At 35.7% G+C, this 16930-nt stretch overlaps 1 long non-coding RNA gene across 1 annotated transcript in view; it reads left to right on the top strand.

Annotated features, from left to right (window-relative positions):
- Positions 14489 to 16930, top strand: part of LOC110403386 — a 126302-nt gene continuing 123860 nt past the window's right edge. The window contains exon 1 of the long non-coding RNA XR_002441636.1: positions 14489 to 15135. This is a non-coding gene — a long non-coding RNA (uncharacterized LOC110403386). The remainder of the gene's footprint in view (positions 15136 to 16930) is intronic.

Genomic DNA, 16930 nt, shown 5'->3' with positions numbered 1-16930 from the left:
AAAATACAATCACTTTAGAAATTACTTTAATATTATAATAGAATTTCCTGAATTACTGCAAACTATTTTTAATAATAAAAAAGCATACTACTGATTTAGCAGTGATGGGTATTGTAGGATAATATTACAAGATCATTGTGAGAAGAAGAGTGTAGGGTTTCTTTGTTTGCTTTTGTTTCTTAACTTATAGATTATATAAAGAATCAATTTTCTACAAGTGAATGAACCTTCTCCAAGCTCTTAAGATGTCAGTCACCAGCTTTTTTCAGTTTAATACAAAAGTGTTATCATTCTAGTAATGTTACAACTGAGTAAACATAAAGAATACATGAAAGAGTACAAATTCCTCATTTTTATAAAGCTCTGCTGCCTTCTTTTTATAAACAATAAGAAGTAATAAGCTCCCATTTCTATGCTTGGGAATATTCAGTAGTAACTTCTACTGAACAGCTTATTGCTGCATACTGAAACAGTGTGAATGAGACTATCTAGGACAAAAAAATCCATTGCTTATATGTCCAAATAACATTTAGACACAATATAGAACAGGTATTGCAGAAGCTTTGTGTGTAAGTCTGTAACTGATCTCAAGCTTGCCTAGTATATGAAACATTTCAAGAAAACTGTTGATCAGCTGTGTGCATTAGGCAAACTTCAGAATGCTTCATTTCGAACTACCTCTTATCATAACCCGAGAACCTGCACTGTAGACATAAGAAATTTCACCTGTCCCTTAATGTTCTGAGATCATAATGAGCTATGTTGGGAAACACCCATTTCCTCAACAGAGCTATATGGGGCAACTTAGCCCACATTCACATTCAAAAGGACCAGTTGTTATGTTTGCTGAGGATACTCAGCATTTCAAGCAACAAGCGACAGTGCACTGCTTAAGATTGTGTCCTGAAACACTCATACCAGTGATCATACCAGCAGCAATCCTTCAAATAAATAATAATAAATACAATTAAAAACTGTATTGAGCATAAACAAACTGAACAGATCATTCAAAATCTCAAACCTTGGATGTTTTAAGACAAATACAGCTTCTCATTAACAGGACTTTGAATTATTCCTCCTAGAACTATATGCACAGTCTTTTGGTTGGAAAGTCACAATAACCCAAATTCCCTTACATTTGCAGACATGTTTTCATTGGGCAGGAAACACCCTCTTCCTTTTTCTCTATCACCTAATGTCTGTCAATTTGAACTATGCTGATAAAATGTTTTAAATATTTCCATTTGTAGTTGTATTTTTCCTCCTTCTGGCATACTGCTTTTATTAATATTAAACTTAGCTATTTTCATTGCTGCTTCAGAATCCCTGAAATTGAATTTACTGTTCCAATATTAATATAAATATTAACTTTCTTTCTGGAAGTTCTTTATCTTAAATCCAAATTTTTTCTTGCATTTTATTTTTCTGGCCAAGATGTCTTCCTATCCATTTGCTGTGAATATAAAAGTCTTCGTGCTTTCTCCTTCCCTATGCACTATCCAGATAAATGCAACTTTCTTTTTCTAATGTAATTCTCAGACCAAAGAATTTATTATTGTTATTCTTAACACTAGCCTTGGGGAAAGCATATACTTTATGAACAAACTCAGTTTCATTTTCTCCTTTGCAAGAAAGAATTCATTGACCTGCACTCTGCTGCAGTGTGTTAATTTTCCTTATCATTCTGCCGTAGAAAGATAAACCAAGGAGTTTATCAAATTAAAATTTTGTGAATGTTACATTTTCACATTCTCAGCTTCTTGACTTTATCCTCTCATGCAAAATGAACCAATCCTCTAGTCTACAGGTGAAAGTAGAAAAGTAGTCCTTTCTGACTGCCAAAGATTTTTTGCATAGAAAAGTGTTATTTCTAATCTCTGCATCTCTCTGGTCCTCCGGAACACTAAGTGTTATTCCTATGTGACATTTAGTTATAATCATAGCATTTAACTTAACTTTTCTGATTTTGGAGAAGTTTCAGATATAGCCATTTTGTTGAATGTCTGTTTTTTTTTTACCTGACTTGCTTCACTTCAAGGCATTTGCCTGATTATATACATATATATATATGTATGTATATATGTAAATATATATAAGCTCTATGCAAACATGATGAATAACTGCTTTTGAAGAGCTACCTGGATTGGTCTTCAATCAACACCCTGCTGAAAGACTGACATTCAAATATATATTATGAAAATTCCATGCTTCTACATTTTAAAAAGACCTATTCTTCATAGTTGAACAACTTCAAGAAGAGTCAAATCAAGGGTTTAATTTGTCACAATGTCATTTTGCTAATAGCAGCAGTTTGCCTCGTGATTATTTAGGAAGATTTGTCACATTTGTACAGAAGTTTACTGCTCTTCAAATTTAATCTGTCCTAGGGAGAGAACTATGCCTGCCTAACCTCATATTCATTTTTTTTTTCTGTATTTAAGTGTGGGATTTTTATTTTTATATTTTTAATTAACCAAAGATATAGATAGTCACTGTATAATCTGGAAAAGACACTATCCAATTCCACATCCCTGTCAGTCTCTGACTCTTGTGGCATCTACAGCTTGGAATGGACAGTGCTTAAAATCTGGGCTCTTTATATCAGCACAGTGATTTAGAGACCTCTGCCTAAGTTACCTAGATCTTGGGGAAACAGGAAATTCGAATGGCTGGTTTGGGTGGAAGCATCAGCACAGGCCTTGCATAGCACAAATACCAAATAATATGGGAACATGTGTCCATTGTCTGTCAGAACAAAAGCAAATAAACAAAATTAAAAAAAAAAAACCTACAAAAAAAGCAACCATTAAATCTAATGACATCTGTACTTCCCAAAGTTTATTTAGTAAGGCAAAGTCCCACAGATAAGTTATAACTTCTTATAACAAACAAACAATAATAGAGTTGCTTCACTTAAAACAGAATTTCTGTCTATTTTTTCCTTCAAATCAAAGGTTTGCCATGATGTTTATTCACAGGAGTCTAGAAAGACTAGTTAAGTGAGAGTGATGATTTTCAGTGCAGATATATAATGCATCATTTCAGTGTTAGTTCATGATTACAACTTTGTTTCTTATAAATTTATGGAGTTGGCAGAATTCCAGTTGGGCAACAGATAGTCAGAAACAAACTCATTTTTTTTCGTAGTGATAGCAAATTCCAAATCAGCTTACCCACTTCTTTCACATTCGTACCTATATGCCTGCAGGCAGCACAGTATAAAGTACTGCATTGTGCATGCACATTTCATTCAGAATTTTAATTACTATGCCCCAAATTCTCAATTTCACATTAAGCAGATGCTACTTAACCAGTAACACAGGCAAGTAAATGAAGAGCAGTCATTTAACAGGCATATAAGGTCTCCTTGAGCTTCGTTCTATTTACCTCTGCCTCCTATAATTATGACACATTTCCAAATCTTTTATTCAGCCCTGCAGCACACTCCAGACAGAACGGATACAGTGATGAGCCGTATACGTGACAAAGGTCTTATTTCACTTCATCATAGGATGAAAATGTATTTAGTTTCTGTGGACTAACATTTCATGACTATTCAGAAATATGGGTGCATAATAAGGTAAAAAATATGCTTCTTGAAGCCTTATGTCCCGCTTGAGATTTTTGTCTATTTCTGGTTAAATATTATTTTTTCTTTATGTCATTTTATCTAACAGACAAAATCATGAATATGTGTTTAAAAACCACAGATGGCTATACTGATGTTTTCTTTAAAAATCAGGAGGAAAAACTTGAAGATTCATTCACGTGAAATGCATAGTAAGGCAGATATTTGTAATATTTTGATTATTGTGTGCATAAGCACCTGATTATATGACAGCATTTGAACTCACAATGCTGTTTTTTCTACTATAGTCTTTGGATAAAATTGTTCTTAAATCAAGTGTTATCATTGATCAAATTACCAAAAATGATTTTATAATCCATTATTATTGCTGTTTTTCAACTACAGTAGCTCTACTCCGTCAAAATTTGTCTCACACTCTAAATCAGAGCACCCCATTTCTTCATTTTTAATAGTATTGTTATTATATTAAGACAAGTGATAGGTACTGACTGAGAACTCCTTTTTTCCTAACTGCTGCTTCGTAAAGAAAAAAGATTCAAAAGTGCATGCATCAGTAACTGGCTGCTATGTCAGGTAATGTGTTAAATGTGGCCTGCAAATTCAAACTGCCATGAGCCTTTACTTCATACACCCTGCCCTTGTTTGAGGCAATGTCTATCCTAGATCTACCAATCAAAATCATTGAAATTCTTCTTCCCCTTAAAAGGGAAAGAGCGCATTTGAAGAAGTTGAACAAGCAATCCCTTGTAGATCCTGCCAATTTATGTACTTAGGGTCACCTCAAACTATAACTAAGTTACCATGGCTAAATAAAGATGCATTGTGTCTATGCAAACCACTGTCTCAACGCTGATGTTAAATGCAGTCAGGCAAAGATGATTCAACTCCACATGAATATCAAACTAAGAATAGTATTTTTGCTCATTTTTAAACATAAAAAAGGAACAGGTAGAGCAAACACTTTATATTTTACACATTATCAAGAATGTATTTGAAATCCTCTGCTGTGATCTGCTCTACAATACCATGAAGTACAATACTCATGCAAATCATCATTTTTTCAAGGCTTTATCTGAACATACAGAGGGAAAAGTCAAAGTTAAATACAGATTTGACTGAGTAAATGCTCATATCAAACAAGGATTCGTTCTCTTCCCTATTTGTTCTTGTCATTCAATTTTTAATGAAAATGCTTAGATACAGGTATTAACAACACAAAAGAAAATTTAGATTTTTCTGATGTTCTCATTATTCCAAAAGACTGCTCAGCAATCATGCAAGCAAAGCTGACAAGATGATCCACTATGCGAGAAGGACCAAATGAATAATTAGGCTTCAATTGCATTTTACACAGCATGTTAAAAGGCTAAAGAAAAGCTAAATGTAAAGCAGCTCATGCATCCTGGCAGTAACATACAGGTCAATGAGAATATCCAGAGCTGAATGTTACTAATAGGAAAGAAAGCTACTTTTTCTTCTTAAAGCAATATTAAGTCACAAAAAAATCAAGTTCTGAATTTGCAAACCTTGATGCCATTTATTCCTAAGCTTCCCAGTAGTTGCCATCCACTAATGGTATAACAGACTTTACTTTGAAAGTGAATGCCTTAGGTTTTAGGTAGAAAGCATTTATATTAAATGCTCAAATTTTTCAGAAATGGAAATGATAATCCTTGGACAGGTGTCAAGAATGGATCCAGCAGCATGCATTCACTAATTAAAATGGAAGATTGAAAGAATGCTCACAGAGAACCTTTGATCCCAAATTGACAAAAAGGATCTTGTGACATACACATGACATATATATATATTTTAAAGCTCCTTGGTATGATTTTGTGTTGTAGTAAAGTGCATAATGTTAACCTTAGCCTATTAAATTGAGGCAGATAAAAGGACAAGTGGATAGTATCTGCTTCTGAGCCTGTGATTCCAGAAATTCTAGATACTAAATTCAATTCTGTATAGCTACATTATCTTCCATTTACCCATTGTGCATATTTATCTCTGCAAATTACTATCCTCTCTCATATCTGACAAAGTTTCAGCCTATATTAGTGATTACAAAAATATTAGGCACTCTTTTTAATTGGTTCCGGACCATGTTGAATTGCATGGAGAATATGCCTGACCTTAGCAGCACAAATACAAGATTAGACTATTTTCTATATGTCAAGTGCACCATGAGAAAGAAATTGAAAGGAAGATAAATATTCAGAGAGACATTCTATTCAGCTTTACCCTTTTTTTAAAGGCATTCTTTGATAAAAATAAAAAACTTGACTGTGTCCAGAAATTACTTTAACAAGCCAGATAGCACATCTGATGGAACATATATAGATAATACAAATTGAACAGCTGAACATCTCAGTCAGACCCACCCTTCTTTAGACATGGAGCAGGAAGGAAGCATGCAGCTTTTCTGAGGGAATGTGCACCCCACCAAAAAATCTACTGCGAAATGAATGTTGTCTTTTCAGGGGAATGCAAAAATACTGGGTTTTGGAACATATGTAGTCCTGCACAATTCAAACAATAAAGACTTCCTCCCTGTCAGATCTATATTTGGCCAAATATGCAAGGGAAGCAAAGCTTTCTAAGAACTAAGGCTCTTCCAGCTAATTTGACATTGTTATCCCTTGCCTGTTGGGTACCACCTGATACTGAATTTTGCCTAAAGCCAATGGATTCTGCTTTTACACTCGACTATCCTTTTATGTCAGTTTCTTCCAAACTGCTGTTCATTAGAACATATTTTAATTAAATTAAACATAACATTTTCATTAACATTAACATTAAACATAACATGGCACCTTGGAAACTCCATCTACAGACACATTTGCCCCAGGATATTATAGGTATAACTGGTGGCTGTCTTCACAGATCAGCACACCATAACACTAAATGTAGCAGCATACATTGTATTAGTTTACCACAAATTGTTTAAATATTTTGGCTGATAACATAATGTTTTGCAAAAGTCTCTCATTTATGCTGCCTCTACTAGAATTTAGTAATTTCCTCAGTATATCCCTCACAAGAACTGTACAGGATGTCTAGAGGGCTTTCATTGAATATTAAAGGACTGGAAAGAATTCTAGGAAGGACAATTTTTTTATTTCTTTTTTTTGAGTTATGTCAGGGTTGTGAAAGTACTCTGTTACAGCAGTCAAGATCGTGTTTAGCTCATGATGGAAAAACACTGTAGCTGCTATCATTTCTACTACTATCCCTTTGAAAGTCTCATCTGCTTTTCAAGACTCAGATCAGTTAAAGCACAGAAAAGCTTGCTGCAAATCACTCCTCCTCAAAAAAATCATGTCTGGTTGCTTATAATTTTCTGTAGAAAACTCTGCTCACCAAGCAAACAAGTATCACAAACAGTCATGTTGTTTGACAAATCACCATTCACTTTCGTGCCACACATTCTGTTTAGATATAACTTCATGTCTGCTTTATATCATCAACCAGTTACTGTATTTTAGGGATCGTAAAGAAATAATTTGTCTTATGAGACAATAAGGTCTTATTTTTTCTATTTGGATAGCTTTTTGTCATAGGATTACTTCTGAGGAACCCTGACACATAAAAATTTAAGAGCAGCTTAGAAAATATCACTTGGTGTGCCTGCTAAGATGGTCTTTCTCAAACATTCTCAAAGTAGCCTATTATGATCAACCTCACTTGTTTGGACAACCGTCTCAAATTCTCATTCCTCTTTTTATTTTTTCACCCTGTAAATAGATTATTAATAGAACTGCAAAAGCAGAATGCAGCAGTTTATACACACTGAGAAGAATTGGTGAATCTTCCCCGCGAAAGGACTAACAGCTGTTAGGTCAGTATTTGCAGAAGCATATCCTATTTTTACCCAGTTCATAACTCAGCTGGAAGCTGAAGTTTAACTTGATTTCTAACAACCAAATTAGCATTTGAATACAAGACTAACTTACATAGAGAGCAAATAATTATATTTAATAAGCATGTGATAAATGAGATGTTGGATGTTTTGTAGGTTAGAATACAAACAAACTCTTAAGAGAAGAATAACAGCAGAATTGCTTGTTAACTGCCATGATCAGCAAACTCACATCTGGAACTCTCCCCTCTGCTCTAATTCAGGAAAAAAAGGTAAAGAGAAATCAAACAGAAGTTTTTTTTTAATAAGCCTAAATTAATGTAATTAATATGTTTTCCTCTCTAGTTTTTAGCTAGGATATGAAAAAAATATCAGTTATGCTGACAGGAAATACTGTCATAAAGTTTCCTGTACTGTTGTATTTGTTTTTGGAATAGATTTTTTTTTGTTTTTGCATTTTAATTGTATAGTGGTCTAAATGACTGAACTGGTGAAGATCACAAATACAAACAAAAAAATCCATCCTTTTATTTAGCATTAATATTTAATTAGTTGATTTTTATTACATCACATTGCATCCTGGTTTTTGTTGGGATAGGGGTTCATTTTCTTCATACTAGCTGTGCAGTGGAATTGCTAGGTCACAGCCTGAGCCAATAGTTTATGACCAAGTGAGAAGACGTAGCTAACCCAGGGAGCCCAGGTGCAAGCAATGCACCTGAGTGACCTGAAGGAGTGGAACCTGGATCCACCCCCCTCACCCTCATTTAAGGGATTTAAGGGTTAGCAGCCTAGGGTGTAGTAGCTTTCTGGATAGAGACTGTGTTCCTCTTGAGCTGTTGCTCGTTGCTCGAAGGGGTGAGTCAATTTTCCTTTGTTATAGCTCTGTAGTGTCAGTATACAATTTGAAGGCACTGTCATCACCTTCTTTTGCCATACAAGTTGTTATGGTACTGTGTTTTGGATTTCAGTTGAAAATAATGTTGATAACACACTGATATCACTGCTGACTAGTGTTTATGCTGAGTCAAGGACTCTTCAGTTTTTCATGCTGCCTTTCTAGTGAAGAGGCAGCAAGGGTGTGCAAGAAGCTAAGAGGCATAGCTGGGACAGCTGACCCCCACTGGCTAAAGGGGTCATGATGTCACGCTCAGCAGTAAAACTGGCAAGAGTTGGCTGGGATGGTTGCTGTTCCTTGAGAGTAGATAAACACATGTTGTCTAGTGGTGACTAATTGTGTTGTGTACCTTGATTTTTGTTCTTTTGATTTATTTATTTATTTATTTGCTCCTTCCTATACATAAGCAGTAGTATGTATATGGAGGAATATGTATACCAGTAATGTTGTAATGTATTCAATTCACATCTGAATATAGTATCCAGGATAGATTCCTCTTCCATGGTAAAACCAGACCTAGATGCACAAGCGCACTCAAAAGCTTTTTTTTTTTTTTTTTTAGAAGACTAGTAATTGATCTTGCTGGAGGTGAAGACTGTGACAAAAGCCTTCAACCTCTCTGTTTATGTTTGAGTTGTTATCTTCTCTACCAACTTTGTATTATTAGTCTTTAACTAATTTTGTCTGCCATTCTGTTTTTATGGACTTCTTTCACTTCAAACTACAAACTTATGAAATTGAACCATTAGATTTCAATTTATATTGTTGAGCTATAGGTATTTACTATTCAGAGTTTAAACAGTGCTTTCTCAAGCTTTGCTTTGTATTTAGCTGTGCTCCACAAGCTAAATACATTTCTGAAAGCTAACTGCAGTTTAGATCTGAATGAATTCTGTTGAGTGGATACAGTGCTGTGCCAAACTCCAAGACTATAATTTATTCTTCATTCATTTCATTTAGAAAAATGAAAAAGACTTTCATGTTTTCCTTGCCGCACAGATTCTGGTCTTGATAGTTTCTGGTGCATGACACATGGCAACTTCTTCAAAGTCTTTTTTTCTTCATACTAGCCCTGTTGACTACTGGATGCAGTAACTTCCTTAGCAACTGAAGCAGACACGGGGGGCAGGGGGGAGTCCACAGAGTTAAGAACTAAATTGATCATCATATGACATATGGATCAGGTTATTTCTGGGGGGGGAGGGGGGGGAAGAGAATGATATTATATATTCCTTATTAAAAGACTTTTATGCATATTTGGTCACTGTGTCTGTTTCAGACATTAATAGGAGAGAGATTAATAAAGTACCCTTATCTGCTTTAAAAAAAAAAACAACACAAATAGTATATTTGTCTTAAGTGAAAGGATGAGTAAACTCTAGAAACACTTGTAAATCTGTATTTGTTTCAAAATACTCTCCAAAACTGACATTAAGGAGGGAAGATACCACTGTGAAGTAGAAAACTTTTCCATGAGATCTGAAAAGCAGCAATTTTGTCTTTGGTTTTTTTTTTTTTTGCCCATCTTCAGCAGCACTCATGAAGTGCTGCAATGACAGAGACATTGGTGGTTCAAAGTAATGTCTGCCAGAGAAGTGTGGAGAATAGCATCCTTTTTCTAACATGCCAGTCAATGCTTCTTCTCCCTCTTCCAGCTGAACTTTTATGAGAAAGGAAGCACCACAAGGAGATTTAAGTCTTGTAAGACAGCTGCAAATGAGCTTCATTTTCATTTTGCACATCAAGCTTTTCTCCCTTTTCCTGCTCCTCTTACCCAGACTTCTACATAAATTTCTTTCTCTCAAGCTAGGTAATACTGCTTTAGGAGACTAGTACTTCTTTTGCTTCCCTTCCAGACACCTGCCCCAAGACAAATACATATAAAGAAACTCTTCTGGTGAGCAGTAAAAAAAAAAAAAAAAAATCGAAACTGTTTTCTCATTGATTTCAGCTTTTTGTCCTCCAAATGCTCCTCTCTCACACAATAACCTCAGCTGTTCCCTTCCCCTTGTGCTATCATTGCCAGGCATGACCAGTGAAGGAATATTCTTGTATTTCTTTCACTCTTATAAGCCAAAATTTGCTGACTTGACAGCACTCCTATGCCATTATGTTTTTAAAAAAAAAAAAATTGGATCCCGCACATGCAAAAATTACTGTAGTATATAGAACAAATACTATATGTAGGAAGATTAGGAACAGAAGTTGGTACATATTAAATGGATCAATACAAGGAAAAACTAAAGAAAATAAAAGAAATCCAATGCAGTTAGCTTTGTTTAGGAGGTGAAAAGTTTATTTTGTAAACAAGCTCATATTTAGCTATAGAATAGCTTTCTTAAGGCTAAAACAGCAAAATTTAGGTTAAAATTTACCATAAAAGAAAGGAAAAGCAGTAGTGATGAAAAGATTAAAAATACCTAATGAGAGTATACCATGACATTTTTGTAAAGAAATCCTTTTTACCTGAGGCCAAAAGGAAGAAATCCTGATAAAGCTTTAAGTGTTTGTATGCCTTTCCATGTGCCACAGTTTAATAGACGGTATCAGGTCTGTTTCCATCATTTTCCTCATTTTTCCTAAGAAAAATATTGTTCTTTTCCAGTTTTTCATACGTTCCCAGAAGATTGTCATCTTGCAAATAAGAGCTTAATTATTTCTATAATAGAAATAGACTCTTTCTTTTTAAAAATCTACGTAGGTATAATAAAATGCAAATAGTTCATGACCAATACAGCTGCTTCACAAATTACTGGACTGAAAAAAAAGAAAAGAAATTAAAAAATATCCTTAAAAAGAGAGGTTAAAAAATAAAACTAAACAAATCTGGTGCCATTAATGGATAGTAGCATTCTAGTTAAGACCGTGGAGACTAAATTAGTTGAGAAAAGTGTAGTATAATAGCTGACACCTAAACAACTGTTAATGCTTTTGTGTTTGTTTTTTTTCCACTATCCCTTTGTAAGAGACTTTTAGGATGGTATTGCATACAAGCTGCCATGGGAATTTTTCTCTATTTCTGCTGAAGTTCATTGAATGCTTGTATATATACATCTTATAGATTGGCAAATGAATTTAGGTTTTTCTGTCACTTACATCAGTGTAACTGTTGGCTTCAGATGATTAGGTTTTACATCTGTGAACGACAGGTCAGTGCATAGTTTGTGAACAGAAAGTTACATACCTAATGAATGCAACATTAAAACAGTGCATTCTATTACCTAGATTTCCCAAAAGCTTTACGGTCATTTAAAAAAAAAAAGACAACTTCAGTGAAAACAAGGAATGTCCTAGAGCTCTGTTCTGGAGAGAAGCTCTGTAGGACAAATGGAGTTGCTTGTCTGTTGTAGAGTTTTACCCTCCAAAAGCTACAAGAACGAGCTGACAAGATATAACATTTTGCATGGTGATTTCCTGATTATTTTCCTTTCCTGCTATTGTAGGAAGGCTTTAATAACTGTGAGAGAGCCATGAGAGAGTCTTTAAGCTACTCTGTGTTTTCTGGGGACTTTACAGATTTATGTAAAATGTTCTCTTCTTACTTGCCTTTTAGGAAGTAACATCAACTGCCCTCTTAAAATGGTTTTACATTTCTGATTCAGTGCAGTACTGATGCCCTAGGGCCAGGAAAAACTCCTGTAAATCATTCAAATCAGAGAGAAAATAACACTAGTACTTAAGGCCAGTGTTTCTCTTAGTTATGTTTTCCATGAGGCTACTGACTGGAACAGACTCAGTCTGTAACACCAAATCTAACATTCTTCAGAGGAACTTCAGTTTACATATTTTTTTTCCTACTGATCTGTTATTTTAGTTTATATATACTGTGCAATCATGTTCTGAACTACTGGATTGTTAGTAGGCTTCTGACTCCCCCTTCGTGTATATTTTGGACTGTTTGATTTAAAAGGTAGAAGGCAATTATAACATCTCAGCTAAGTCTTTGTTATTGACATTGTTAACCTTCCTCAAAACCTCTGTAGTATGCGGCGTTTTGTCAAGTATTACTGCTGGCATTAGAAGCATTTCCTGATTTATTATTATGTGTCAGTTTAATTAACATGCTGATTCACTCCCTCTTCCAGATTGTTAATGAAGATGTTAAATAAACAGGACCAAACAGTGATCCCTGCAGAGCTCCACAAGACACCTCCCACCAACTTGATGCACTGCCATTTTTCATTACCCTTTATTTGCACTCAGCCAGCCATTTTTAAATCCAAGCGACAGTACTCTATGTTCAAGCCAATTTGAATTAATTTTGCAAGTAAAGATTTTGTAAGACACTACATCAAGTGTTTTACTCAGACCAGATATATTACACATGTTTTCATCCACTATTTTTTTCTAAAGCTATCAGAAAAAGCAATCAAGCTTTGAAGATTACTATTGCACCCAGCCAGCTTTTTGCTTGTCTATTCACTTACAAAGCCAATTCTGGTGTTATTAAAGAATTGCCACTCCTCTAGCTGATGACTGAGTTAAAATAATGTATTTTTCTAATCTATTACCTTCCCAAAATACAATACAGCCCTGAATATTCTTCCTTACTTTTAGTTTAGGGCTATATGGCATGTAGACTTCTTTTGATTGACAGACTGATCCTTTTTAAGAAAAAGACCAGTGATTTCAGTAGGTTTGCTTATGTTTATTTCACATGTTTCCAGCCGTTAGATTGTATAAACAGTTATTCCTTATTCCCAATATGAAGGCAAGTAAGTCCTCCAACACCTCTTTAATTATATCAGCAAAGCAGCATCAGATTGGCAGAAGTGGCAAAAATGTCAGGACTAGTTCTAGCCATATCAGATTTATTCCTTTTCACAGCCAGAGAAACATGCCAGTTAAAAGAAAATTTTTCTCCCTGTTTAACGCATTCCTTTCCTCTATGTTTTATTGAGTACTCATGGTATAAATTGTACTCAAAACTTCTTGTCAGAATTTAGCTTTTTTTTTCTTGTGGCCCATGCATTCCTTATTCTTCGGTCTCCATTCCTTTAATACCTATGCCATTGCTAACTGCCTCTTGCTGTAATAGTAAAAGGATGTGTTTCAGATGTGGTCTGAGGAATGGAGAAACTTGGTGACTTCTTTCATTTTGTATGTGGAACCTTTAGTAAAAATGGGAAGGTTTCAGGTATACTGAAGGTTTTGTCCATGACACCTAGTCAATATGTTGAATACAAAGCTGTTCTCTTATAGATGCAATTATTTTCTTGCTCTTGCTGGTATCATTCAAATTCAGTCCCTGTTGATCTCCTTAGTTGGAGCCCGGTTTTTCTAGTTTGTCATGTTTTTACTGAAATGGGTCCAAAAACTTACTGTTGTGTTTCTCAAAATTTATTGTACTTGCAATGTCCTTGTTCAAGATAAAAATTTCAAACTGAAATATTACACTTACATAAATGCTGAGTTCTTCCAAACTTGCACAAGTTCGGGTGACTGAGATGCTATGACAGATATCTTTTTATTGGAGTTTTTTCTTTATTTACTAAATTCTATTGGTCAGTTTAGTAGTATCTTGAATTTATGTATTTCAACTCATAGTAAAATGGTTACATCAGAATACCTAGTGCTTAACTTCTTTACATGCACACATGAAGGCAGAAAATACATTGATTTTCTTCCCAATGATAAGAGAAACAAAGGTCATAGCTCACCAAAAGTCTAATTTCAGCAAGATAGATGCACAGAATACAGCACAGTTCACTTAATGAGGATGAAACATATAGATGTTTGAACAAGTGTATCATTGCTAGCTTTTATTTCCCAGAGGAAAGAATATCAAATAACATAATAATTTTAAATTTCTTTTTAAAAATCTCTTATTAAAACATAAGTATTGAACAATCTTGTGAGCTGGAAACAAGAAAAGCAGACCTCATTTTGCTCTGTTCAGACTTTAAAAAAAATAATAATAATGCATTACATGCTTCCATGCATATTGGGGGAAGGTGGGCACGTATTTGGGGCTCTTATCTTGATATTGAAATGAGATTGCACTTGGGGGAAGGTGCTGTTTCACAGAAACACTTCTGTGGTAACGTTTTCATGGCTGAACAGTGAGTGCCAGAAAAAGAGCAGAGATTTGTTTTAATCGGTGTCTGTAATCCTTAAAAACAAAGAAATTGCTGATTAACTCAATATGATAAGAAACAGCATGTATCTACAGGAAATTGCCTGGAGTTAAAAGTCTCTTTTCTCCCAATTCACCTTCTGGAGTCAGATGGTCAAGTGTTCGTTCCCACTTTTACCCTTTCAAGCTCAAACAAGAGCATAGGTCTCCAGACTGCCACAGGAAAGCAAAGACTTCCCTTCTATATACATCACTTTGAGGGCAAAAACAGGATAATTGAGGCCCCACCGGCACCACTTCCAAGCAGCGTGTATCCCTGACTTCTGCTCAGTGGTTCAACACCGAACCTCACACCAAGAACTGCCAGAAGCTCTCCTATTCCCTGTGAAGAAGCTGCTGCAACCACCAGGGCCAGCTTCCACCCACAGGGTGCTGATGGCTCCCCTGACTGGTGCAGATGTGAGGTGGTGGCAGAGGCCCTGCTTTGGTGCAGGCCTCTGGAAGGTAATGCCTGTGGGCAGGGGCCTGGCAGGGAGCCAAAGCCCTGAGGAATAGGGCCCTGCTTGTGACCACTGCCCAGCCTTGAGAAAACGAGAAGGAGAATTCCAAGAGCTGCTGAGGGGAGGCTGTCCTACAGGTTTAGTGGCATGGCTGTGACTGAAGGCTGCTGGGTGAGGAGGAGACTGAAACCCCTGGTGCGGAGAGAAGGGCTGAAGGTTGGTATCCGGTCATATCTTTTGCAGTTATTTCATTTGGTATATTTTTTCTTAAGCTACTTTGCTCTAATTTTTGCACCATTAAATTGCAGTGTGTTCGTCTCAAAGATCCTCTGTTGCTTACAAGGGGAAGGCACAGACAGTGCAGTGACAGCTGTTGTGGCACTTGGTCATCGGGGTGTGTTTGTGTGATGTCTGGGTCCAGCACTTGGTGACTAGGTACTGACAATTCATGGGCACTTTAAAGTTTTAAGCTGCAGCCCTTTTGTAAGTAAACTTTCTGATCTGCAAGCCAGAGAGACTTTCTTCTACATACGTTGCCAGTGTGCCTTAAATAATCTTTGATGTGATGGTCTATCTGTAGCAGTGGCTGAGCTGCAGGCTGTTCGGGGCAATGTATCTGCACTTCATCCCTCTACCTGGAGCCACAGCCACGGGCATACATACAGATAGATTCTTAGCAGTGTTCAAATGAGATATAGTTGTCTGTAAGCCACCTATCTCCAAGTTCTGTCACATTGTACAGTTCTTAAATTGTCCACTTAGAGGCATTCTCAGCAGAATTTATTTCTAGTTTAATATTAATCTTGTCATTTGGCTTCCACGACTCCCTTGTAGCTTCTGTACTGTTTTGCAGAGCTTCTCCTTAACCCAATGTTAATGACAAGGATACAGAATAGACAAATGAGGCAATTAAAAAAAAAAAGTGTCACTGCAGCAGAAGGAGTAATAGTCATAAGTAATATTTACTTGGAATACGGAGTTTAGTATTGTTCAGAATGAAGTGCTGCCCTTTGCAAGCAACTTACTGTATCTAAATGGACAGGTATAGGTTTTATAAGAGCTGTGAGGGGTAAATTAAATTTTACTCTTGTGCACTCACACGCCTGGGTTTGTATTTCATTTCAGTGGGTGACTTGCCTCATGGATAGGTCCCTGTTTCATTAACTCCTTCTGAGCCTCTTGTATTATTAACATGCAACAAATAACTTCAGCAGTTATTTTTCACCTTAAAAATTGTAATTGAGGCTTTGGAAACAGCTTTCTCTTCAGTGATGTGTTGCGATTTGCACTTGAAGTACAAATAAAAATGCCCATTTCACCCTATAATTGAATTTCATCTCCAGATTTTGCCCAGTAACTCCTGAGAGGTTAACTGAATTTTCAGTTCACCAAACAGAAGTCTTTAAAATGTCTACTGCAGTTTTGCTCAATTTTTCTCAAATCCATGCGTTTCATGAAGTAGTTAGTCCAGCCCAACTGCAAGCTTTAAACAATTTCCAGAAACGTTTTGAACATTCAGTACTGACTGCATAAATTTATTCATCTTTATTCATCATAATCCAATAGTTTTAAGATATTCTTCTCAAATATTTGGATTCAGCAGTGGCTATTGTTTCCTGATGTTGCTAGAGAGAACATCTTGACCAAAAAATGACACAACTTAGCCTCTCGTGTTTAAATCAAACAAAACAAAAAAATACAATTTCTTCTATGCTTGCTCCTCACTTATACTGTATATGCACATATACAGTGCAAATCATGGGAGGTAATTTGGGAACTGTGTGATATTTTAACAGAGAAAATAAAGTTCTCAAGGGATATATAGATCATGGGAATATGAAATGATTGTTTGTGAACGCTCTAGGTGGTGAACTCTGGGTTTCTTGAAGATGCAGGTCATTAGCAGATAATGCTCTAAGAAAGGGCATTCGATTTGCAGCTCTTTAAAGGAATCAGGATTATCATGCTCTAAAACAAGAACTGTGTTTTTTTATTGGATAACTGGTATTTA

This window comes from Numida meleagris, chromosome 8, assembly GCF_002078875.1.
Source record: "Numida meleagris isolate 19003 breed g44 Domestic line chromosome 8, NumMel1.0, whole genome shotgun sequence".
Lineage (NCBI taxonomy): Eukaryota > Metazoa > Chordata > Aves > Galliformes > Numididae > Numida > Numida meleagris.
This window is presented reverse-complemented; position numbering and strand designations above follow the sequence as displayed.